At 38.1% G+C, this 25,531-nt stretch overlaps 2 pseudogenes; both read right to left on the minus strand.

Annotated features, from left to right (window-relative positions):
• Nucleotides 1-7,564: 7,564 nt before the first annotated feature.
• Nucleotides 7,565-8,259, minus strand: LOC100940078 (high mobility group protein B3-like; annotated as a pseudogene).
• A 16,061-nt stretch (nt 8,260-24,320) lies between these two features.
• Nucleotides 24,321-25,190, minus strand: LOC100444165 (nicotinamide/nicotinic acid mononucleotide adenylyltransferase 1-like; annotated as a pseudogene).
• Between the last annotated feature and the right edge of the window lie 341 nt (nt 25,191-25,531).

Genomic DNA, 25,531 nt, shown 5'->3' on the forward strand with positions numbered 1-25,531 from the left:
TTTTTGGGAGCTCATGCACTGCATACAAATTCTAGAAATACTCAATCCTATAGAGAGGCCACCATATGCGCGAATTCCAGAGTGAACATAGTTTAGACACAAAGTGAAACTCTGTCAACCTCCCTCCTCCACCTTTATAACTCTTTTAGTTGGTCAGAAGCTAATCAAGCCTTTTGTCTTCAAGTTTTGCCTTTTATCCAATGGGATAAGAAGAGCACAATATCTTTTTTAACGGAAGAAATGAGAAAATCTGCAAAGTAGACCAATAAGTTCTTTGCTGTAACTTCTTTGTGTCACTCCAAGTTACTTTGTGGGACTCTTATAACACTGGCTTTGTATTAGGTGATTACCATTCACATGTAGTGATCTGTATGTATTTGGAATTCATTAGTATCACATTTGGTGTGTATGTAGTGATCTGTACGTATTTGGAATTCATTAGTATCACATTTGGTGTGTTTGTAGTTCGTAGTTGGTCTTTATTTGTGCTATTTTCAGAAGCAGAACATCACTATATCCCCAGCATCTTGTAATGAGTTGCTTGCAAAAACAAGTGCCTTTTTTGTTGTGTATCTTCAAAAAAATCAATTAAGATGACTAGAATATAGATTAAAAGGATAAAGTCAGAGTTAATGTATTATGAGGCTAATATTTTCAACACTAAATGTAAAAAAGTAACCTATGTATAAGGTGTAAGGAAGGGATCCAGTTTCAGCTTTCTACATATGGCTAGCCAGTTTTCCCAGCACCATTTATTAAATAGGGAATCCTTTCCCCATTGCTTGTTTTTCTCAGGTTTGTCAAAGATCAGATAGTTGTAGATATGCGGCATTATTTCTGAGGGCTCTGTTCTGTTCCATTGATCTATATCTCTGTTTTGGTACCAGTACCATGCTGTTTTGGTTACTGTAGCCTTGTAGTACAGTTTGAAGTCAGGTAGTGTGATGCCTCCAGCTTTGTCCTTTTGGCTTAGGATTGACTTGGCGATGTGGGCTCTTTTTGGTTCCATATGAACTTTAAAGTAGTTTTTTCCAATTCTGTGAGGAAAGTCATTGGTAGCTTGATGGGGATGGCATTGAATCTGTAAATTACCTTGGGCAGTATGGCCATTTTCACGATATTGATTCTTCCTACCCATGAGTGTGGAATGTTCTTCCGTTTGTTTGTATCCTCTTTTATTTCCTTGAGCAGTGGTTTGTAGTTCTCCTTGAAGAGGTCCTTCACGTCCCTTGTAAGTTGGATTCCTAGCTATTTTATTCTCTTTGAAGGAATTGTGAATGGGATTTCACTCATGATTTGGCTCTCTGTTTGTCTGTTGTTGGTGTATAAGAATGCTTCTGATTTTTGTACATTGATTTCAAGATGGATTAAAGACTTAAACGTTAGACCTAAAACCATAAAAACCCTAGAAGAAAACCTAGGCATTACCATTCAGGACATAGGCATGGGCAAGGACATCATGTTGAAAACACCAAAAGCAATGGCAACAAAAGCCAAAATTGACAAATGGGATCTAATTAAACTCAAGAGCTTCTGCACAGCAAAAGAAACTACCATCAGAGTGAACAGGCAACCTACAAAATGGGAGAAAATTTTCGCAACCTACTCATCTGACAGAGGGCTTATATCCAGAATCTACAATGAACTCAAACAAATTTACAAGATAAAAACAAACAACCCCATCAAAAAGTGGGCGAAGGACATGAACAGACACTTCTCAAAAGAAGACATTTATGCAGCCAAAAGACACATGAAAAAATGCTCACCATCACTGGCCATCAGAGAAATGCAAATCAAAACCACAATGAGATACCATCTCACACCAGTTAGAATGGCACTCATTAAAAAGTCAGGAAACAACAGGTGCTGGAGAGGATGTGGAGAAATAGGAACACTTTTACACTGTTGGTGGGACTGTAAACTAGTTCAACCCTTGTGGAAGTCAGTGTGGCAATTCCTCAGGTATCTAGAACTAGAAATTCCATTTGACCCAGCCATCCCATTACTGGGTATATACCCAAAGGACTATAAATCATGCTGCTATAAAGACACATGCACACGTATGTTTATTGTGGCATTATTCACAATAGCAAAGACTTGGAACCAACCCAAATGTCCAACAATGATAGACTGGATTAAGAAAATGTGGCACATATACACCATGGAATACTATGCAGCCATAAAAAATGATGAGTTCATGTCCTTTGTAGGGACATGGATGAAATTGGAAATCATCATTCTCAGTAAACTATCGCAAGAACAAAAAACCAAACACCGCATATTCTCACTCATAGGTGGGAATTGAACAATGAGAACAGATGGACACAGGAAGGGGAACATCACACTCTGGGGCCTGTTGCAGGGTGGGGGGAGAGGGGAGGGATAGCATTGGGAGATATATCTAATGCTAGATGACGAGTTAATGGGTGCAGCGCACCAGCATGGCACATGTATACATATGTAACTAACCTGCACATTGCACACATGTACCCTAAAACCTAATGTATAATAGTAATAAATAAATAAATAAATAAATTAATTAAAAAAAAAGTAACGTATGGTTCGAAAGGCCAAGTAGTATGAAAAAATTGAGATAAGTTTAATGCTCATTGAATCAGAAACATTTGAAAAATGTGTTAACCGTATATATGAAAAAAATACATGAAATAAATATATAAAAATGAGAGAGAGAAATAATGGCATGATTTACAAAATAGCATTGCTACACACACTGTGGAATACAATGTACTCATTAAACTTTACTAGAGAATAGTCATAATGAAATCCGACCTTTTTATTCATAGGCAATAGAATCAATAAGCACCATTTTGTTAAAAAAATATACTAATGGTCCTATTAAAAATAATGACTTTATGCTTAAGTGCCCATTGATTACTTAAAAACTCACATATAAGCTAGAAGAATAATTAATAGAAGAATCATTTCAAAGTTCAATTTCCCAATTACAAAGTTTGTTTCTATATTTACCATAAGAGATAATATTGTCACAAGACACACAGCTGTAGTGTTCAATGTTTTTACTACCTCTGCTCTTCAGATCTTCCTGAGGTCGCTGCCTCTCACTGCTTCTGCACAAGTGTTTTGGGCCCCACATGCCAAGACAGAGCTGTGCCCTGTGACGCCACTGAAAGCCAGATTCTGCAGGACATGTCCTCATGTGCCCTTGGGAACATTTGCTTCTCAAATGGAATTAATGTTGCAGAGAGCTGTGTTTAACTCTTCCCAAATATGATCTGCCTTGACAGTCTAAAATTATTGTTGGGGGGATCCTGGATCATGCCCAATCGACTCATTCATAGCTATCAAGAGTTTCAGAGAAGGTATAAAAATGGAGGCAAACAGTTTAGCCCTACTAAGCAGTCTGCTTATAGTCAGTTTTTACTAAAAGGCCAAATAGCCTGTATCTGTTGTGACCCTTTATCTTGGGTGACAAGAAATGCCTAACACCCCAAAGATTACATTTTGCTACTATGTGCTATGTTGCTAATTTGAGGAAGAGTGAGAATCAAAATGCTTTGGATAATAAAATATCATTGTGTTGGCTTTGCTACTTTACATTCTGCACTTCCAAGAAATATCTGTCTTCGTTTTACCATTCTGAAAGTAAACAGGGAGATTCTCCCTTTGCCATCTTCTAAATGGAGATTGCATGCCTACATAATAGCTGTGCATGTGCTTCTATTAAAGGATATTGGCCGTGCCTGTGGCACACTGTAAGCACCAGGCTCACCAAGAATCTGTGAACCAGGAAATTTCATTTACCCTTAGATATCCAAAACACACATCATGAATGAGATTAGTCATCTGTGGTTCTAAACCTAAAATTGTCAGAAAATATGTGATAGTAACTTTTGGGATGCCCCAAATTCCAATCAAATCTCCCAGGAATCATTTAAGGGAGGCAGGGCTGAATGTAATTATAGTTGGTAAGGGAAGGCCTAATCCATTTTATTGCAGTCAATCTGGAAAAACAAAAGACAGCAACCAGACTTAAAGCATAAACACAGAATCCCAGAGCCAGAAATTGGCAACATTTGCCTGGGATTGTGTAAAGGAGAAAAACACACCATGAAAGACATCAACTTTCTCTTCACTGTAAAGGAGTTCTCTGTTGTGGCATAGGAATGTTTCATTAGGCCTATGGCTAGCTCTAGATATTACATTTGGCAACTCTTTTTTCTGAAACAAAACAAAAGGAACTATATAAATATTATTTCTACCTGTGAAAACCATTTTTTTAAAAAGGTTGATTTGATACAGACTTTCCCATTATAGTAATAAAAAATGATAAAATAAGCCATTTTATAAATAGATACACCTGAAATTATATTGCCACTAATTCTTTTCTTTGGAACATTGTAAAAATTCTTGTGGTTTATACTTCTGTATACACAAATTACATATTTCATACAGAATATGTAAAAATATTGTATCTTTTTATAATAATTATCTTTTATTCAACAAGGCTTTATGAATACTTACATGTACCTCTCAGTAAAGCACTAGAGACAAAGTAATGATCTTAAGAAGCTTAATAGAAATATGTGTTCCAATGGTTATAGAAAAGGTACCATAAAAGGAGGCAGGGATGTGCTACAAGTACGAAGCCACACACACACACACACACACACACACTCACCCCACCCAGGGTATGAATCTCATGAGACATCAGCGGACAGTGATCATTTCGGCAGGTGACTGCTAGCCAAACAATGTAAACTCTAACAGGAATTCAAGAGGAAAAGGTTCTTTCCTCATCCAATGATTCATCCATTTCCTCATTTATTCATATATTCAACAAGTGTTTTTGATGGCCTACAGTATGTGAGATACTGTGCTGATTTCACTGTTTCTACTGGGTGGCGGACATGCAATTAGGCACACTATCAAGAGGAAGAGAACAATTTTTTAAAGGTTTATTGTCCTCAAACTTCTTTTTGGTCAGTCTAAATTTCTCTCTCATCTTGGTTTTCCTCCCATGATAATGTTCAGTGAGATGTCTTGAAAGTATCTCATGCCCCAATCAAAAGCTGAGGTGAAGCCTTGTTAACTATCGTTAGCTTGGCCTAAGCCCTTAGGGAGGGCTGTTTGTTTGTTTATTGTTTATTGTTGTTATTCTAGCTCATTTTCTGCTTCCATTATTTCAGTGTTAATATAAATAAGGTAAGCAGTGCAAAGGGCTGGACTAAGAGCAGCCATTTGCTCAGGCTCTAAAATAAGCCTTCAGCTAAAGGAACAAAGAAGAATAGCAGATCATAGTGAAGACTGGGAGAGGCTACCCCCGCAAATGTCATTTAAGTTCAAACTTGTCCAAAGGAAGAACAGAAGAAACTTGGGTAAAGAGTGGAGAAGAGGAAAGGGTATACTGAAGAAAAGGTTGTTTGAGAAGGGAAAATATGGCACAACTAAAAAACTGAAGGAAGTTTTGTATGGATGAAACTCAGGGTAGGGTGCAGAAGCAGGTGGAAGATTTTAAGGAGGGAAGTGTCATTATCTAATTTTATTTTGCAAAGATAAGATTGGACACAAATAACCGAAAAAAGGTAAAACAATTTTCTAGGGAGAAATGACAGCTACCCAGCTTAGCGTTGTTGCAGTAGAGATGAAAAGATATGGACGTATTGAAGAGCTACCTCAGAAAATCTGCAGAAATTTATATTGTGAATTGTTTTATTTAATTTCTCATAAGGCAGAACCAGAATAGGTGTTGGACTAGGCAGGATAATCATTTGTCTACATGTTGTAAGTTAGACATTCCTAAAGAAATTCTATCCCCGAATATGATACTTGTAATCTGCAAACCAATGCCTGAAATACTATCATTAATGATTTATTCCTTTCGATAATTGCTACATATTATCTGTTGTCAGTTAGACTTATCACCACGCCCTTCTAAGCTTTACGTGCATTGCAGAAACAACTAGAAGTTACAGGTCCCAGGATCCTTTCCCTTTGTAGTTCTAGGTTAGATTTTTTTTTTTTTCCAATAAGAATAACTCACATGTCATTTAGAAGGTGAAAAAGGAGAAGCCGTTATTCTCAGGACACAATTGTGCCAGATGCAAGGGCAAAGGTGAGATTCACAGTGTCTTTCCAGTGAGCTCTTAAGAATCATTCTCATCACTGCTGCAGGCTGACAGTGCAAACTTCTTAGCAGTTTCCTGGCAAGTTTTAAGAGTCACCCACATTGATGCTTGAGTCTAATATCATCAGTGCTGGCTTCCCTGACCTTTGCTTCTGTAGCTTTTCCAAAGATCACACAAACCCATAATTCTGATATTAAACTTTTTATATCCCAGGTACTTTAAATGGCTTCTGTTTTTCTGATGGAAGTCTGATTGAAACAGGTTTCTGTACTAGAAGCGTCCCCAAGGGAACAGAACATTTAAAGTGGGAATCTCCAATTAGTTATTTGATCTGATTAGCTTTCAATCATGATTGACCATGTCATGCAATGATGAAACAGTTGCCTAAATTATCTCCTTCCCCTACCTGAAGTCAAGTGTCTACAGAAGGTGAGGCTTGAAATCACCAAGTTCTTGTACTAATAGAACTTTATGGTGCATAAAGAGTAGTGTGGATGTGATGACTGGTTCTTCCTGAACTGCAGAATTTAGAGAACGAAAATCATAAGCTTAAAACCTTATTTATTTATTTATTTTTTTCAGCTTTACTGAGGTATAGTTGACAAATAATTGTATATATTTATTTATTTATTTAAATGTAATACTGTTTATTTAACTTCCAAACCATTTCAGCATTCTAAACATACAAAAAAATAACAGAACGTTGCAAATTGTGTTTAAGTACACGAGGTTCTTGAACTTTCATTGATGCAGTGGCTCTTTGCTTTGCTGACAATGAAGAGTTCTACAGTTTGTTTAAAAACAGTTTAAAAACTACCGCACTTAAAAAAAGAAATTCTCATGCCAGCTGACCCACCTTTGTCCACAACTAAGATGGCAGCAGAATGCTATGTCACTATATACAGAAACAAGACAACCTGAAGCTAAATGGATGCCCCCTGCAGAGTCAACAGGTCCAGCCTCACAGTGCACGCCCTGAGCTACAGCCTCTCCAAAAGGCATCTTCCCCACAGCCTCAACGCCGAGCAAGGAGCATCAAGAGTTTGTCTCGGTTGCTTTGTTCTTTTTACAAACTATAGATATATGCAGTTGAAAACTCAGGATTTCTAGCCAATAACCATAGTTAACACCAACTCACAAATAAAAAAAAATGCCAGAAACATCTTAAATGCCTTGTCACACCAACAGCAAACTGCGCAGAGTGAGGAGAACACGAAGAGTGCCTTTTCATTTTAAAAATGTTTGGAAATATGTACAACTTTGATACAGTTTCAGGGTGCGCCAGACACCCATGGCCACTTCATGTAAACCACTGACAATTTCTAGAGCACTTTGAGAGACTGCAGTATGATCGTGATCAAATTTTGTAATTAAACCTAATGAGGGCAACAGACACTTCTCAAATGAGAGATGTGTCAATTACGGTGCTCCCCTACTCTACGTATTCACAAGGAGCCAGATAAACAGTTTCTTTATTCATCCTCCTCCTCCTCTTCTTCCTCCTCTTCTTCATCTTCCTCTTCCACCTTTTTCCGGGCAACTTTAGCAGGACCCTTTGCACCATCAAACTTTCCTTTCGACTTATAGTCAGCAACATCCTTCTCATACTTCTCCTTTAGCTTTGCCGCCTTAGTGATGTAAGGCTGCTTTTCACTGTCAGTTAAAGTATTCCACATCTCACCCAGCTTTTTTGCCACGTCTCCAATAGAGATGCCGCGGTTTGTGGATTTGATCTTGGGGCGGAATTCTGAACAGAACAGAAGAATCCAGACGGTGGCCTTTTGGGAGCATTGGGATCCTTCTTCTTCTTGCCTCCCTTAGCTGGTCCATAATCCTTCATTTCCCGATCATAGCGCACTTTATCTGCCTTTGCCATTTCATCAAATTTAGATTTCTGTTTCCCGGACATGTCTTCCACCTCTCAGAGCACTTCTTGGAAAATTCCACAAAATTGACAGGGACCTCTGGGTTTTTCTTCTTATGTTTTTCTATACGTGTCTGCACAAAGAAGGCATAAGCAGACATCCTGCCCTTTGGTTTCTTGGGGTCACCTTTAGCCATCCTGACTGTATTGTTCGCTAGTCTGGGCAGCGCAGGGCACGACGCGCGGCTCAGCGCTCCCCAGCCTCGCGCTAGCTGCCTCCACGAGAGCCGCCTCAATTGTATATATTTAAATAAACGGTTAAGATGGTAAAATTTTATAAGTATATTTTACCTCAATAAAAATGTTTCAACAAACGTATTGAAGACGTACAACATGATGTTTTGACATACATATACATTGTGAAATGATTGCCACAATCAGACTAATTAACATATCTCTCTCCTCGCATAGTTACTTTTTTATTTTTGTGATGAGAATACTGCTTCCTTTCCCAAATGGATGGCTTTTCTTTTCTTACCTATTTCAGATTTACTGTTCTAGGAAATTTTAATTTTATAATACAGTATTATTAACTATAATCACTATGCTGTATATTAGATTTCTAGAACTTAGTCATTCTGCATACCTGAAACTTTGTTCCTTTTGACCAATGTCTCTCCATTTTCCTTACTCCAAGTCCCTGGCAACCACCATATTATTCTTCGCTTCTGTGATTTGACATTTTTAGATTCCATACAGAAGTATGATCACGTAGTATTTGTCTTTGTGCCTGGATTATTTTGTTTAGCATAATATCCTCCAGGTTCACCCATGTTATCACAACTGACAGATTTTCTTCTTTGTTAAAGCTGGATAGTTTTCTGCTACATATTTATGTGTGTGTATGTGTGTGTGTGTGTGTATTTGCCACATTTTCTTTATTCATTCATCCGTCGATAAACATTCAAGTTGATTCTATATTTTGGGTATTGTGAATAATGCTACAATGAACAAGATTGTGCGGCTATTTCTTGAAGTTACTGATTTTATTTCCTTTGAATATATACCCAGAAGTAGGATTGGTGGATCATAGAGTTGTTTTATTTTTAGTTTTTTGAAGAACCTCTGTACTGTTTTTCAAAATGGTTGCACCAATTTATTATACATTCCCACCAACAGCGTATAAGAGTTTCCCTTTCTCCACATCCTGGCCAACACTTAGTTCTTGTTTTTTTGATAATAGCCATTCTAACAGATGTGAGGTGTTATCTCATTGCACTTTTGATTTGCATTTCCCTGTTGAGTAGTGATATGAAACATTTTTTCATATACCCATAAATGACCATTTGTATGTCTTCTTTTGAGAAATGTCTATCAGGTCCTTTGCTCATTCTTTAATTAGGTTTTTTGTCTTTTTGCTATTGAGTTGAGTTCCTAATATATTTTGGATATTAACTCTTTATCAAATTTATGGTTTGAAAATATCATTTCCCCTTCCATAGGTTGTCTCTTTAATCTGTTTTTTTCTTTCCTGTGAAGAAGCTTCTAAATTTGATGTAATCATATTTGTATAATTTTGCATTTGTCTCCTGTGCTTTTAGGGTTATATATTTTTAAAAAATTATTTACCAGGTCAATATCAAGAAACTTTTCTTCTATGTTTATTTCAAGGAATATTATAGTTTTATGTCTTACATTGAAATCTTTAATGTATTTTGAGTTTATTTTTGTACATGGTATAAGATAAGTGTTTACTTTCATTCTTCTGTATGTGTATATCTAGTTTTCCCAATAACATTTATTGAGGAGACCATCCTTTCTGTATTGTGTAATCTTGGCACCTTTATATGAAGGGCAATTGACTGTAAATGTGTGGATTTACTTCTGGGCTCTCTATTCTGTTCCATTGGTGTATATGTCTATTTTTATGTCAGTCGCATAGTGTTCTAATTACTATAGCTTTGTACTATATTTTGAAATTAGGTAGTTTAATGCCTCCAGCTGTGTTCTTTTTACTCAAGATTGCTTTGGCTATAACAGTTTTTTTTTTTTGTGCTTTCATATGAATTTTAAGATTACTATTTTTTCTGTTTCTGTAAAAAATGCCATTTTAAACTTTAATAGGGGTTGTATTAAATCACTTTGGATATTATGAACATTTTAATACTATTAATGGTTCCTATCTATAAATATGGACTCTTTTTTCATTTATTTGTGTCTTCATTATTTTTTTCATCAGTGTCTTACAGCTTTTACCTTCTTGATGAAATTTATACCTAAATATTTTACTCTTTTTGATGCTATTGTAAATGGATTATTTTCTTAATTTCTTTTCTGGGACAGTTCACTGTGAGTATATAGAAATGCTACTGGTTTTTGCATGTTGATTTTGTATCCTGCACCTTTACTGAATTTGTTTATAAGTTATAACTTTTTTTAGTGGGGTGTTTAGGATTTTCTATTTATAAAATCTGGTCATCTGTGCACAGAGATAATTTTACTTCTTTCCCAATTGGATGCCTCCCCTCTCCTCTCCTCTCCTCCCTTCCCCTCCCTTCCCCTCCCCTCCCTTCCCCTCCCTTTCCCTCCCCTCCCCTCCCTTCCCCTCCCCTTCCGTCCCCTCCCCTCTCCTCTCCTGATTGTTCTAGCTAGGACTTCCAGTACTGTATTGAATAAAAGTGGTCAGAATACATATCCTTGTCTTGTTTCTGATCTTAGAGAGAAAAAATTTAGCTTTTCACCATTGAGTATGATTGTTGGCTGTGGGCTTGTCACATGTAGTTAATGGGCTTGTTACATATAGTTTTTATTACGTCAAAGTGCTTTCCCAGTATACTTAATTTGTTGAGAGTTCTTATCATGGAAGGATGTTGAATTTTATCAAATGCTTTCTCTGCATCTGTTGAAATGATCATATCATTTTTATTCTTCCTTCTGTTAGTGTGGTGTATCACATTTATAGATTTGTGTATGTTGAACTATCCTTACATCTCAGGAATAAATCCCACTCAGTCATGGTGTATGAATGTGCTGATAATTTCAGTTTGGTAGTATTTTGTTGACCATTTTTGTATCTTTGTTCATCAAAGTTATTGGCCTGTAATTTTCTTTTATTATAGTGTCCTTTGGTATCAGGGTAATGCTGGGCTTGTAAAATGAGTATGGAAGAATTCCTTTGCTTTAATTTTTTGGAAGAATTTGAGAAAGATTGGCATTAATTGTTCTTTAAACGCTTGGTAGAATTCATTAGTGACACACTCAGTTACTGAATTTTTTTGGGGGGGAGGTTTTAAACTACTGATTCAATATTCTCACTCATTATTGATTAGTTTAGATTATATATTTCCTCATGATTCAGTCTTGGTAGGTTTTATGTTTCAAGGAATCTATCCATTTCTCTAGGTTATCCAATTTGGTGGTGTATAATTGTTCATAGTAGTCTCTTGTATCCTTCGTATTCATGTGGCATCAGTTGCAATGTCTTCTCTTTCATTTATAATTTTATTCATTTGAGTCTTACCTCTTTTTTTCTTAATCTTGCTAAACATTTGTCATTTTTGTTTGCTTTTTCAAGAAAACAATTCTTAGTTTCATTTCCATTTTTTTTTATTTTCTTATTTATTTCTGTTTGATCTTCATTATTTTCTTTTTTTTTTCTAGTAACTCTAGGCTTAGTTTGTTCTTTTTCATTCTGTGAAATGTAATTTTAGGTTTTCTTATTTGAGATCTTTCTTTTTCCTTATTGCAGGCACTATTTATGTAAACTTTCCCCTTTAAACTGTTTTTAGTGCATCCCCTAAAGTTTATGGTGTCTTTCCAATTTTATTTGTCCCAAAATATATTTTTTTTCATTTTAAGGATTTTTTATTTATTTTAAGAGTTTAAGGAAGTCATTATAAAGTGTTAAGTAGAGAAGGTAGAGTACAGTGAAGGTGGAGGAGGAGGAGGAGAAGTTAAGGGGCAAAGGGTGACATGATTTGGGATTGAAAATCATCATTCTAATTATGATAAGAGGAATAATTTATTTATTTTTTATTTTTCTTTTAATTTATTTATTATTATTATACTTTAGGTTTTAGGGTATATGTGCGCAATGTGCAGGTTAGTTACATATGTATACATGTGCCATGCTGGTGCGCTGCACCCATTAACTTGTCATCTAGCATTAGGTATATCTCCCAGTGCTATCCCTCCCCCCTCCCCCCAACCCGCAACAGGCCCCAGAGTGTGATGTTCCCCTTCCTGTGTCCATCTGTTCTCATTGTTCAATTCCCACCTATGAGTAAGAATATGCGGTGTTTGCTTTTTTGTTCTTGCGATAGTTTACTGAGAATGATGATTTCCAATTTCATCTATGTCCCTACAAAGGACATGAACTCATCATTTTTTATGGCTGCATAGTATTCCATGGTGTATATGTGCCACATTTTCTTAATCCAGTCTATCATTGTTGGACATTTGGGTTGGTTCCAAGTCTTTGCTATTGTGAATAATGCCACAATAAACATACGTGTGCATGTGTCTTTATAGCAGCATGATTTATAGTCCTTTGGGTATATACCCAGTAATGGGATGGCTGGGTCAAATGGAATTTCTAGTTCTAGATCCCTGAGGAATCGCCACACTGACTTCCACAAGGGTTGAACTAGTTTACAGTCCCACCAACAGTGTCAAAGTGTTCCTATTTCTCCACATCCTCTCCAGCACCTGTTGTTTCCTGACTTTTTAATGATTGCCATTCTAACTGGTGTGAGACGGTATCTCATTGTGGTTTTGATTTGCATTTCTCTGATGGCCAGTGATGGTGAGCATTTTTTCATGTGTTTTTTGGCTGCATAAATGTCTTCTTTTGAGAAGTGTCTGTTCATGTCCTTTGCCCACTTTTTGATGGGGTTGTTTGTTTTTTCCTTGTAAATTTGTTTGAGTTCATTGTAGATTCTGGATATTAGCCCTCTGTCAGATGAGTAGGTTGCGAAAATTTTCTCCCATTTTGTAGGTTGCCTGTTCACTCTGATGGTAGTTTCTTTTGCTGTGCAGAAGCTCTTGAGTTTAATTAGATCCCATTTATCAATTTTGGCTTTTGTTGCCATTGCTTTTGGTGTTTTCAACATGAAGTCCTTGCCCATGCCTATGTCCTGAATGGTAATGCCTAGGTTTTCTTCTAGGGTTTTTATGGTTTTAGGTCTAACGTTTAAGTTTTTAATCCATCTTGAATTAATTTTTGTATAAGGTGTAAGGAAGGGATCCAGTTTCAGCTTTCTACATATGGCTAGCCAGTTTTCCCAGCACCATTTATTAAATAGGGAATCCTTTCCCCATTGCTTGTTTTTCTCAGGTTTGTCAAAGATCAGATAGTTGTAGATACGCGGCGTTATTTCTGAGGGCTCTGTTCTGTTCTGTTGAACTATATCTCTGTTTTGGTACCAGTACCATGCTGTTTTGGTTACTGTAGCCTTGTAGTATAGTTTGAAGTCATGTAGTGTGATGCCTCCAGCTTTGTTCTTTTGGCTTAGGATTGACTTGATGATGCGGGCTCTTTTTTGGTTTCATATGAACTTTAAAGTAGTTTTTTCCAATTCTGTGAAGAAAGTCATTGGTAGCTTGATGAGGACGGCATTGAATCTGTAAATTACCTTGGGCAGTATGGCCATTTTCACGATATTGATTCTTCCTACCCATGAGCATGGAATGTTCTTCCATTTGTTTGTATCCTCTTTTATTTCATTGAGCAGTGGTTTGTAGTTCTCCTTGAAGAGGTCCTTCACATCCCTTGTAAGCTGGATTCCTAGGTATTCTATTCTCTTTGAAGCAATTGTGAATGGGAGTTCACTCATGATTTGGCTCTCTGTCTGTTATTGGTGTATAAGAATGCTTGTGATTTTTGTACATTGATTTTGTATCCTGAGACTTTGCTGAAGTTGCTTATCAGCTTAAGGAGATTTTGGGCTGAGATGATGGGGTTTTCTAGATATACAATCATGTCATCTGCAAACAGGGACAATTTGACTTCCTCTTTTCCTAACTGAATACCCTTTATTTCCTTCTCCTGCCTAATTGCCCTGGCCAGAACTTCCAACACTATGTTGAATACGAGTGGTGAGAGAGGGCATCCCTGTCTTGTGCCAGTTTTTGAAGGGAATGCTTCCAGTTTTTGCCCATTCAGTATGATATTGGCTGTGAGTTTGTCATAGATAGCTCTTATTATTTTGAGATATGTCCCATCAATACCTAATTTATTGAGAGTTTTTAGCATGAAGGGTTGTTGAATTTTGTCAAAGGCCTTTTCTGCATCTATTGAGATAATCATGTGGTTTTTGTCTTTGGTTCTGTTTATATGCTGGATTACATTTATTGATTTGCATATATTGAACCAGCCTTGCATCCCAGGGATGAAGCACACTTGATCATGGTGGATAAGCTTTTTGATGTGCTGCTGGATTCGGTTTGCCAGTATTTTATTGAGGATTTTTGCATCAATGTTCATCAAGGATATTGGTCTAAAATTCTCTTTTTTGGTTGTGTCTCTGCCCGGCTTTGGTATCAGGATGATGCTGGCCTCATCAAATGAGTTAGGGAGGATTCCCTCTTTTTCTATTGATTGGAATAGTTTCAGAAGGAATGGTACCAGTTCCTCCTTGTACCTCTGGTAGAATTCGGCTGTGAATCCATCTGGTCCTGGACGCTTTTTGGTTGGTAAGCTATTGATTATTGCCACAATTTCAGCTCCTGTTATTGGTCTATTCAGAGATTCAACTTCTTCCTTGTTTAGTCTTGGGAGAGTGTATGTGTCGAGGAATTTATCCATTTCCTCTAGATTTTCTAGTTTATTTGCGTAGAGGTGTTTGTGGTATTCTCTGATGGTAGTTAGTATTTCTGTGGGATCGGTGGTGATATCCCCTTTATCATTTTTTATTGCATCTATTTGATTCTTCTCTCTTTTTTTCTTTATTAGTCTTGCTAGCGGTCTATCAATTTTGTTGATCCTTTCAAAAAACCAGCTCCTGGATTCATTTATTTTTTGAAGGGTTTTTTGTGTCTCTATTTCCTTCAGTTCTGCTCTGATGTTAGTTATTTCTTGCCTTCTGCTAGCTTTTGAATGTGTTTGCTCTTGCTTTTCTAGTTCTTTTAGTTGTGATGTTAGGGTGTCAATTTTAGATCTTTCCTGCTTTCTCTTGTGGGCATTTAGTGCTATCAATTTCCCTCTACACACTGCTTTGAATGCATCCCAGAGATTCTGGTATGTTGTGTCTTTGTTCTCGTTGGTTTTAAAGAACATCTTTATTTCTGCCTTCATTTTGTTATGTACCCAGTAGTCATTCAGGAGCAGGTTGTTCAGTTTCCATGTAGTTGAGTGGTTTTGAGTGAGATTCTTAATCCTGAGTTCTAGCTTGATTGCACTGTGATCTGAGAGATAGTTTGTTATAATTTCTGTTCTTTTACATTTGCTGAGGAGAGCTTTACTTCCAAGTATGTGGTCAATTTTGGAATAGGTGTGGTGTGGTGCTGAAAAAAGTGTATATTCTGTTGATTTGGGGTGGAGAGTTCTATAGATGTCTATTAGGTCTGCTTGGTGCAGAGCTGAGTTCAATTCCTGGGTATCTTTGTTGACTTTCTGTCTCCTTGATCTGTCTAATGTTGACAGTGGGGTGTTAATGTCTGCCATTATTAATGTATGGGAGTCTAAGTCTCTGTGTAGGTCACTCAGGACTTGCTTTATGAATCTGGGTCCTCCTGTATTGGGTGCATATATATTTAGGATAGCTAGCTCTTCTTGTTGAATTGATCCCTTTACCATTATGTAATGGCCTTCTTTGTCTCTTTTGATCTTTGTTGGTTTAAAGTCTGTTTTATCAGAGACTAGGATTGCAACCCCTGCCTTTTTTTGCTTTCCATTTGCTTGGTAGATCTTCCTCCATCCTTTTATTTTGAGCCTATGTGTGTCTCTGTATGTGAGATGGGTTTCCTGAATACAGCACACTGATGGGTCATGACTCTTTATCCAATTTGCCAGTCTGTGTCTTTTAATTGGAGCATTTAGTCCATTTACATTTAAAGTTAATATTGTTATGTGTGAATTTGATCCTGTCATTATGACGTTAGCTGGTTATTTTGCTCGTTAGTTGATGCAGTCTCTTCCTAGTCTTGATGGCCTTTACATTTTGGCATGATTTTGCAGTGGCTGGTACTGGTTGTGCCTTTCCACGTTTAATGCCTCCTTCAGGAGCTCTTTTTAGGGCAGGCCTGTTGGTGACAAAATCTCTCAGTATTTACTTGTCTGTAAAGTATTTTATTTCTCCTTCACGTATGAAGCTTAGTTTGGCTGGATATGAAATTCTGGGTTGAAAATTCTTTTCTTTAAGAATGTTGAATATTGGCCCCCACTCTCTTCTGGCTTGTAGAGTTTCTGCCGAGAGATCCGCTGTTAGTCTGATGGGCTTCCCTTTGAGGGTAACCCGACCTTTCTCTCTGGCTGCCCTTAACATTTTTTCCTTCATTTCAACTTTGGTGAATCTGACAATTATGTGTCTTGGAGTTGCTATTCTCGAGGAGTATCTTTGTGGTGTTCTCTGTATTTCCTGAATCTGAATGTTGGCCTGCCTTGCTAGATTGGGGAAGTTCTCCTGGATAATATCCTGTGGAGTGTTTTCCAACTTGTTTCCATTCTCCCCGTCACTTTCAGGTACACCAATCAGATGCAGATTTGGTCCTTTCACATAGTCCCATATTTCTTGGAGGCTTTGTTCATTTCTTTTTATTCTTTTTTCTCTAAACTTCCCTTCTCGTTTCATTTTGTTCATTTCATCTTCCATCACTGATACCCTTTCTTCCAATTGATCGCATCGGCTCCTGAGGCTTCTGCATTCTTCACGTAGTTCTTGAGCCTTGGTTTGCAGCTCCATCAGCTCCTTTAAGCATTTCTCTTTATTGGTTATTCTAGTTATACATTCGTCTAATGTTTTTTCAAAGTTTTCAACTTGTTTGCCTTTGGTTTGAATATCCTCCTGTAGCTCAGAGTAGTTTGATCATCTGAAGCCTTCTTCTCTCAACTCGTCAAAGTCATTCTCTGTCCAGCTTTGTTCCGTTGCTGGTGAGGAACTGCATTCCTTTGGAGGAGGAGAGGCACTCTGCTTTTCAGAGTTTCCAGTTTTTCTGCTCTGTTTTTTCCCCATCTTTGTGGTTCTATCTACTTTTGGTCTTTGATGATGGTGATGTACAGATGGGTTTTTGGTGTGGATGTGCTTTCTGTTTGTTAGTTTTCCTTCTAACAGACAGGACCCTCAGCTGCAGGTCTGTTGGAGTTTGCTAGAGGTCCACTGCAGACCCTGTTTGCCTGGGTATCAGCAGCGGTGTCTGCAGAACCATGGAATTTCATGATCCGTGAATGCTGCTGTCTGATTGTTCCTCTGGAAGTTTTGTCTCAGAGGAGTACCCGTCCATGTGGGGTGTCATTCTGCCCCCACTGGGGGGTGCCTCCTAGTTAGGCTGCTTGGGGATCCGGGGTCATGGACCCACTTGAGTAGGCAGTCTGCCTGTTCTCAGATCTCCAGCTGCGTGCTGGGAGAACCACTGGTCTCCTCAAAACTGTCAGACAGGGTCATTTAAGTCTGCAGAGGTTACTGGTGTCTTTTTCTTTGTCTGTGCCCTGCCCACAGAGGTGGAGCCTACAGAGGCAGGCAGGCCTCCTTGAGCTGTGGTGGGCTCCACCCAGTTGGAGCTTCCCGGCTGCTTTGTTTACCTAAGCAAGCCTGGGCAATGGCGGGCACCTCTCCCCCAGCCTTGCTGCCGCCTTGCAGTTTATTCTCAGACTGCTGTGCTAGCAATCAGTGAGACTCCATGGGCATAGGACCCTCTGAGCTGTTGCAGGCTATAATCTCCTGGTGAGCCGTTTCCTAAGCCCGTCGGAAAAGTGTAGTATTCGGGTGGGAGTGGCCCGATTTTCCAGGTGCTGTCTGTCACCCCTGGAAAGGGAACTTCCTGATCCCTTGCGCTTCCCGAGGTAGGCAATGGCTCGCCCTGCTTCGGCTGGTGCACGGTGCGCTGCACCTACTGTCCTGCGCCCACTGTCTGGCACTCCCTAGTGAGATGAACCCGGTACCTCAGATGGAAATGCAGAAATCACCCATCTTCTGCACTGCCCACGCTGGGAGCTGTAGACCGGAGCTGTTCCTGTTTGGCCATCTTGGCTTCTCCCCCTGATTTGCCTATGTTGAACCAACCTTGCATTCCAGGGCTAAAGCTTACTTGATCATGGTGTGTTTTTGATATGTTGCTGGATTTGATTTGCTAGTATTTTGTTGAGGATTTTAGCATGTATGTTCATTAAGAATATTGACTTAAAGTTTTCTATTTTGTTGTGTCTTTGCCGGGTTTTGGTATCAGAATGATGCTGGCCTCATAGAATGAGTTAGGCAGGAGTCCCTCTGCCTCAATTTTTTGGAATAGTTTCAGTAGGATTGGTATCAGCTCTTTTTTGTACATCTGCTAGAATTCAGTTTTGCATCTGTCTGGTCCTGAACGTTTTTCAGTTGGTAAGCTTTTTATTTCGTTTTAATATCAGAAATCATTATTAATCTGTTCAGGATTCCCATCTTTTTTCCTGGTTCAATCTTGTGAGGTTGTATGTTTCAAGGAATTTATCAATTTCTTCTAGATTTTCTAGTTTGTGTGCTCAGATGTGCTTACAATAGTTTATGAAGATTTAAAACATTTCTGTGGGATTGGTGATAGTGTCCCTTTTGTCATTCCTGACTGCATTTTTTTGAATCTTCTCTTTTCCTTTATTAGTCTAGATAGAGGTCTATCAATCTTATTTATTCTTTCAAAGAACAAATTTTGGTTTTATTGATCTTTTGTATTTTTTTTGTGGTCTCAGTTTCATTCAGTTCAGCTCTGGTGTTGGTTATTCCTTTTCTTCTGTTAGTTTTGAGGTTGGTTTCTTCTTTTTCTAATTCCTCTAGATGTGATGTTAGGTTGTTAATTTGAGATCTTTCTAGCTTTTTGATATGGGTGTTTATCACATAAACTTCTATCTGAATGCTACGTTAGTTGTATCCTAGAGATTCTGGTATATTGTACCTTTCTTTTCATTAGTTTCAAGAAATTTCTTGATTACTGCCTTAATTTCATTGTTTGCTGAAAAGTCATTCAGGAGCAGTTTGTTAAATTTCCACGTAATTGTATGGTTTTGAGAGATCTTCTTATATTAACTTCTATTTTTATTGTGCTGTGGTCCAAGGGTGTGATTGGCATGACTTTGATTTTTAAAAAATTTGTTGAGAATTGCTTTATCGCTGAGCATATGGTCAATTTTAGAGTATGTGCCATGTGCAGATGAGAAGAATGTATATTCTGCTGTTGTTGGGTAGTGTGTTCTGTAGATATCTGTTAGGTTTATTTGGTCAAATGTTGAGTTTAGGTACCAAATGTCATTGTTAGTTTTCTGTCTCAATTATCTGTCTAATACTGTCAGTGGGGTGTTGAAGTCTCCCATCATTATCGTGTGGTTATCTAAGTCTCTTTGTAGGTATCTAATAACTTGTTTTATGAATCTGGGTGCTCCAGTGTTGGGTGCTTATATATTGGGATAGTTAAGTCTTCTTTTTGAATTGAACCCTTTCCCATTATGAAATGCCCTTCTTTGACCTGTTTGATCATTACTGGTTTAAAGTCTGTTTTGTGTGAAATGAAATAGCAACCCCAGCTCTTTTTAGTTTTCTATTTGCTTGGTAGATTTTCTCTGTCCCTTTACTTTGAGCCTATGGGTGTCACTGAATGCGAGACAGGTTTCTTCAAGACAGTATACAGTTGGGTCTTGTTTCTTTGTCCAATTTGCCACCCTGTGCCTTTTAAGTGGGCCATTTAGCATATTTACATTCAAGATTCATATTCATGTATGCAGATTTGATCCTGTAATCATGTTTTTATGTTTTTAGCTGGTTGTTATATAGACTTGATTGTGTAGTTGCTTTACAATGTTAATGATCTGTGCACTTACATCTGTTTTTGTGGTCTTTTGTTTCCATGTTTAGCATTCCTTTAGTCTTTTGTTTCCATGTTTAGCATTCCTTTAGTCTTTTGTTTCCATGTTTAGCATTCCTTTAATGACCTCTTGTAAGACAGTTCAGATGGTAATAAATTCCCTTAACATTTGCTTGTCTAGAAGGAATTTTATTTCTCCTTTGTTTATGAAGTTTAGTTTGGCTGGATATAACATTCTTGGTTGAAATTTCTTTTCTTTAAGGATGCTGAATATAGGTCCCCAATTTCTTTTGGGTTGTAGGGTTTCTTCTGAAAGGTCTGTTGTTAGCCTGATGGTGTTCCCATTTTGGGTGACCTTCCCCTTCAGTGTAGCAGTCTTTAATATTTTTTTCTTTCATTTTGATCTTGGACAACCTGATAACTATGTGTCTTGGGGATGGTTGTCTTATATAGTATCTTACAGAGGTTCTCTGAATTCTCTGAACTTGAATGTCAACCTTTCTAGTGAGGTTGGGGAAATTTTTGTGAACAATATCCTCAAATATGTTTTCCAAGTTGTTGCTCTCTCTCCCTCTCTTTCAGGTATACCAATGAGTAGTAGGTTTTGTTTCTTTACATAATCCCATCTTTCTCAAAGTTTTTGTTCATTCTTTTTTATTCTTTTTGTTTGTTTGTTTTTGACTGACTGAATTGATTCAAAATGGTCTTCAAGCTCTGAAATTCTTTTCTTAGCTTGGTCTATTCTGCTTTTAATACTTCTGATTGTATTGTGAAAACCAAGCTGCATAAGATCAGCTTGGTTCTTTCTTAAAGGGCTATTTTGTCTTTCACTCCTGTATCCTTTCACTGGATGCCTTAGAGTCTTTGAATTAGGTTTCAACTTTCTCCTGAATCTGGATGATCTTCATTGTCATTCAGATTTTGAATTCCATGTCTGTCATTTCAGCTCTTTTAGCCTGATTAAAAGCCATTGCTAGGGAGCTAGTGCAGTTATTCGGAGGTAAGAAGAGAGTCTGGCTGTTTGAGTTGCCAGAGTTCTTGTACTGATATTTTCTCATCTGGGTGGGCTGATGTTCCTCTAATTTTTTTTTTTTCTGTTGAAAGCTTTATTTGTACACACTTAGGGTAAATGAAAATTTTATGACTTGGGGAAAACTTCACTCTTTGGAAAGTAATATTTTACACAAGGAGAAGTTAAGGGTACTGGCTCCCAAGACAAAGCTTAGATTGAAGCCCAGTTTCACCATTTACACCAGTCCCCTGATTTTGCTCAGTTTCCTTATGATATAAGGCACTCAGTAGCACATGCCCAGCACACAGTAAGTGCTCAATAAGTTTTGGCACTATGAAGTTCAAACAGCACCACTGGTAAACTGAGTGCAGATATCAGAGGTGGACACTGTTTATACATCTTCACAGCTGAGGTGATGCCATGGTGAAATTTTTAAATCAAGAGGCCTTTGGGAAAAATGATGAGAATAGCAGGGAATGGACTTCCTGTGGCACCCAGAAATAAATGTTAAAGGAACCTATTTTATGATATAGTAACTTCTGGACTTCCAGAACAGTGAAAAAAGAGGCTGAGGTAAGGAAGATAAAAGCCCTCCCACCACCCTGCATGCTGACCTAGGGGATGCTTCCTTCTACTCTGTGGCTAGACCCTACAGATGGCAAAAAAAAAAGCGTTCTTTATTCTTTAACCTAAATTATCGTCATGGCTCAATCTCTACACCTTCATCACCAAAGAGAACCCACTTCTCTTATCTAAAAGTTCTGCTGTTCACATAGATAAACACTACCACAAAGTCTCTCCATTCATCTGAATGAAGATGCCAAAGAAGGACTTTCACTGCAGGTTTGTTTGTTGCATTCAAATTACACAATGTAAGGAGTAAAGTGTACAATACACAAAATCCCCAGCATCAAACAAACAAGTGAAACAAAACACCAGCATCACATATTTCCTCTAAATTCACAGTACATACAAGCAAATTATGGAAATGATGTGGTAGGGAATAAACAATGGCACATTTTCTTCTTCCTTAAAGAAAGTCACATCAGTCATCAATATTTATTTCCCTGTGAAGTTCATTGTTCTAATTTTACAGGGCTCCTTCAACTCTTTTTTTGTTTTTTGAGACAAGGTCTGACTATCACCCAGATTAGAGTGCAGTGGCACAATCAGACCTCACTGCAACCTCTGCCTCTCAGGTTTAAGCAATTCTCCAGCCTCAACCTCCCAAGTAGCTAGGACTACAGGCCCCTGCCACCACACCTGGCTATATATATATATATATTTTTTTTTTGTTGTTGTTGTTGTTGTTTTGTTTTGTTTTTTGTTTTTTGTTTTTGTTTTTGCATTTTTTGGTAGAGAGGGGATTTCACTATGTTGGCCAGGCTGGTCTTGAACTCCTCACCTCAAGTGATCTGCCTGCTTCGGCCTCCCAAAGTGCTGGGATTACAGGTGTGAGCCAGTGAACCTGGCCCCTTGTTTCAACTCATAAACTCCAGAAAGGTAAGGAAGAGAAAAATGACTCTCATCCGTAGGATTTGACATTCCAATCTTTCATTCACTTGGTGGATGGATACTGAAACCTGCTGCATGTCAGGCTTTGCACCCTCTCTCTCTTTGAGAGTTGGCCGATGGCTTTAGCAGGAGTAAGCTGGGAACTGTAACACATACATTTACTTAACTTTATTTAACATTTCCCTTTTTTAAACTATAGATTCAGCTCTGACTATACAATTGTACATTTCTAAGTATTTTTTTCTTCAGCAGTTACAAACCCTTCATCCAGGATGGTGTAAGTATAAAATAGAAATTGCAAAAAGGCAAATTATTCTATCTTCATTAGAAATTTAACTTTAGTCTGGTTTCTATCATAGGATTATTTTCACAAACCCTAAAACTAATCTACAAAAAGCTATTACTGATCTTTTTCCTTACCAATTGGTAAAACTTCCACAAAATTTTAATCAGTAGCAAACCATGTAACAAGCTTGTGTTTTAACATAAAGCTATGACTATTTGAGAATACTACTTTGGTTAAATGTCACACGCAAAAAAAAAGAAGAGAAAAAGTATAGGAAAACAGATCCTTTTTCTGCTTAAACTCACAAATGGCAGCTTCACAATGGGCTGGAACAGAAACAGCAGGGCTCTTCAGAAACTCCAGGATTTTTAAAGACAAATTCTCACTATTTTGCCCAGGCTGGTCTCAAACTTCTAGACTCAAGCTATCCTCCTGTTCCTGCCTCCAAAGCAGATGGGATTACAGATCATGCACCACTGTGCCTCACTCAGGTCTTTTGATTAAGCTACCAATAAAGGCTAAGAGCATTCAGACTTATAAAATCCTTGCATAAGACCCTGCGTTTCCTGTGATTCTCTCAATTCAAGGTAGCATGGTGTCATCGCTGAAGTTGTTCCTGAAGATAAAGAGAGGGCGGATGGCCAGGGTTAGAGCATGATCCATAACAAGGCTAAGTGAATGGTTATAAAGTATAAGGCAGCAGCTCTCTATCTCTGGGGGGCTTCAGAAATAGCTGCATCTTTCTTTCTCTTTTTTTTTTTTTTTTTTTTTTCTGAGATGGAGTGTTGCTCTGTCACCAGGCTAGGGTGCAGTGGCACAATCTCAGCTCACTGCAACCTCCGCCTCCCAGGTTCAAACGATTCTCCTGCCCCAGCCTCCCGAGTAGCTGGTACCTGCATCTTTCTAAACATATGAGGGCTTGGACCTCACTCCCTACCTTCAAAGGTGGAGCTCCAGGCAGGTAGGTCTTGCCAAAGTTTAGTCAGCAATTCTGATGTGTATCACAGAGAGCTAACTATTGGTGCAGTGTTTCTGCCATGCATGTGCACAACCTTTATTTGGCATAAGTGAAGATGATTTGTCAATGGTTCATTTTATAAGATCACCACTGTAAGAATTCCTTCCTTTGTCTACCCTGGCTGCAGATTACCCAGCAACAATCATGGATAAAATGTCAATTCCCTTCATAACCAAAGTTAGAATTTTAAGTGAATGTTTGCTTTACACACTTTGCTTCTTTTATGTGGTAGAGCTAGGATGTACTTTTTGACTTCTTATTTGTAACTAGTTTCACTGAAAATTCTTCAGTTTTAGTGTGCTGCTAAATCTCTTGTTTTAAAGATAAAGAGATTTGTACATTCTTAAAAAAAGAAGAACATGAGGAAAACATTAATCTTAGCAATTTCTGATAAAAAGAAAAAAAAAAACCCTGTTTTTAACTTACCACTGATTTTTACTAAACTTTTAAGCTTTAGTTTATGCAACAGGATCACAATTTATTTCCCCAGTTACTCACACCCAGATTGTTTCAAATCCCCAACAGGGAAGTCCAAATCATCATGCTCTAGATTCCGATGCCTTAGCTTCTGCAGTGTTTCTCTCAAAGGGGCCAGAATGATCCCAGCATTCCTGTCTTCACCCTCAGAAGACAGATTATGCTTTTCAATAATTACAAATTATGCTTTTTGATTTATTCTTGGACAAGTTCTCATAACAAGTAGCGAATGCTCTGTCCCCTTCTGAGGGCTCTCCAGATTGTTGTAGATGAGATATCATTAGTGATCCATTCATTCACTATGTGAATGTTGCTCCAGTGTTTTCACAGCACGTCAGATCATGGATGAATTTTTGAGCATCATTTCCTGCCTGAGTATACATGTGAACTCATAGTCTGCCACAATCTGGGTGATGTCTTCTGTCTTCTACAAATTGGGAATACCAAAGGACTCCAATAATCTGTCCCACACAACAGCTTGACCTTTGTTGTACCTTTTGGTTTGGACTCCAGGGATTTCTTTCAACTAGAATCCTGTCTTTGTTCAGTCCACTTCCTCTTTTGTCCAGGCCTTTCTAACATATGCAAGTTCTGCTGGTTATCACAGTTACTAGCCTCCAGTTTCTCCTGATGGTGTATAAGCACTTTAACAGTTTCTATCTGCTCCTTTTGAAGACTTTTTCATGTATCAACTTCCACCCATTTGGCATTCTTGGTGGGAGGTTTTGACGTGATGACCCAGTGATGGGCAGGAATGAGTCCATTCTCCTGGTATTGCCAACAGGAGAGATTATGTCTTCGACAACTCTGTATCTTCCTGTTCCACTCATGTAGTCCTTGGCCAGCTCAAACAGCCTGAGGTGCATGTTGGTGATAGGATTAAAAGAACCACAAGCAAGGAGAACCACTTCAGTCTTCTCTGAATTTTCCATGGTAAGAAGTTGAAGTTGTTGATTTCAGTAGAAAACTGTGATGCCTCCCTTGTCTTTTCCATGCTTCTGGATTTGACGCCTTCCCTCAAGGCATATCCAGATGCAGCGTTTTCCTTAAAGACCCTCTCAGCCTCACTAGGAAAAAACCTTAGAAAGGCTGCAGTAGGCTCAGTCAAGGGAGAAAATATTTCCTCAATCTTTACAGTTGCTATTCTTTGGATGGGGCCTTTTGCTTTTATTTTCTTTGATGCCCTTGAGAATTTGCCTATGGTATAATTTGGGTTCAGTTGACTGGCTTCATTTCTGGATGATTTCAGGGGAACAAGGCTCAGCTCAGCACT

This window comes from Pongo abelii, chromosome 1, assembly GCF_028885655.2.
Source record: "Pongo abelii isolate AG06213 chromosome 1, NHGRI_mPonAbe1-v2.0_pri, whole genome shotgun sequence".
Taxonomy (NCBI): Eukaryota; Metazoa; Chordata; class Mammalia; order Primates; family Hominidae; genus Pongo; species Pongo abelii.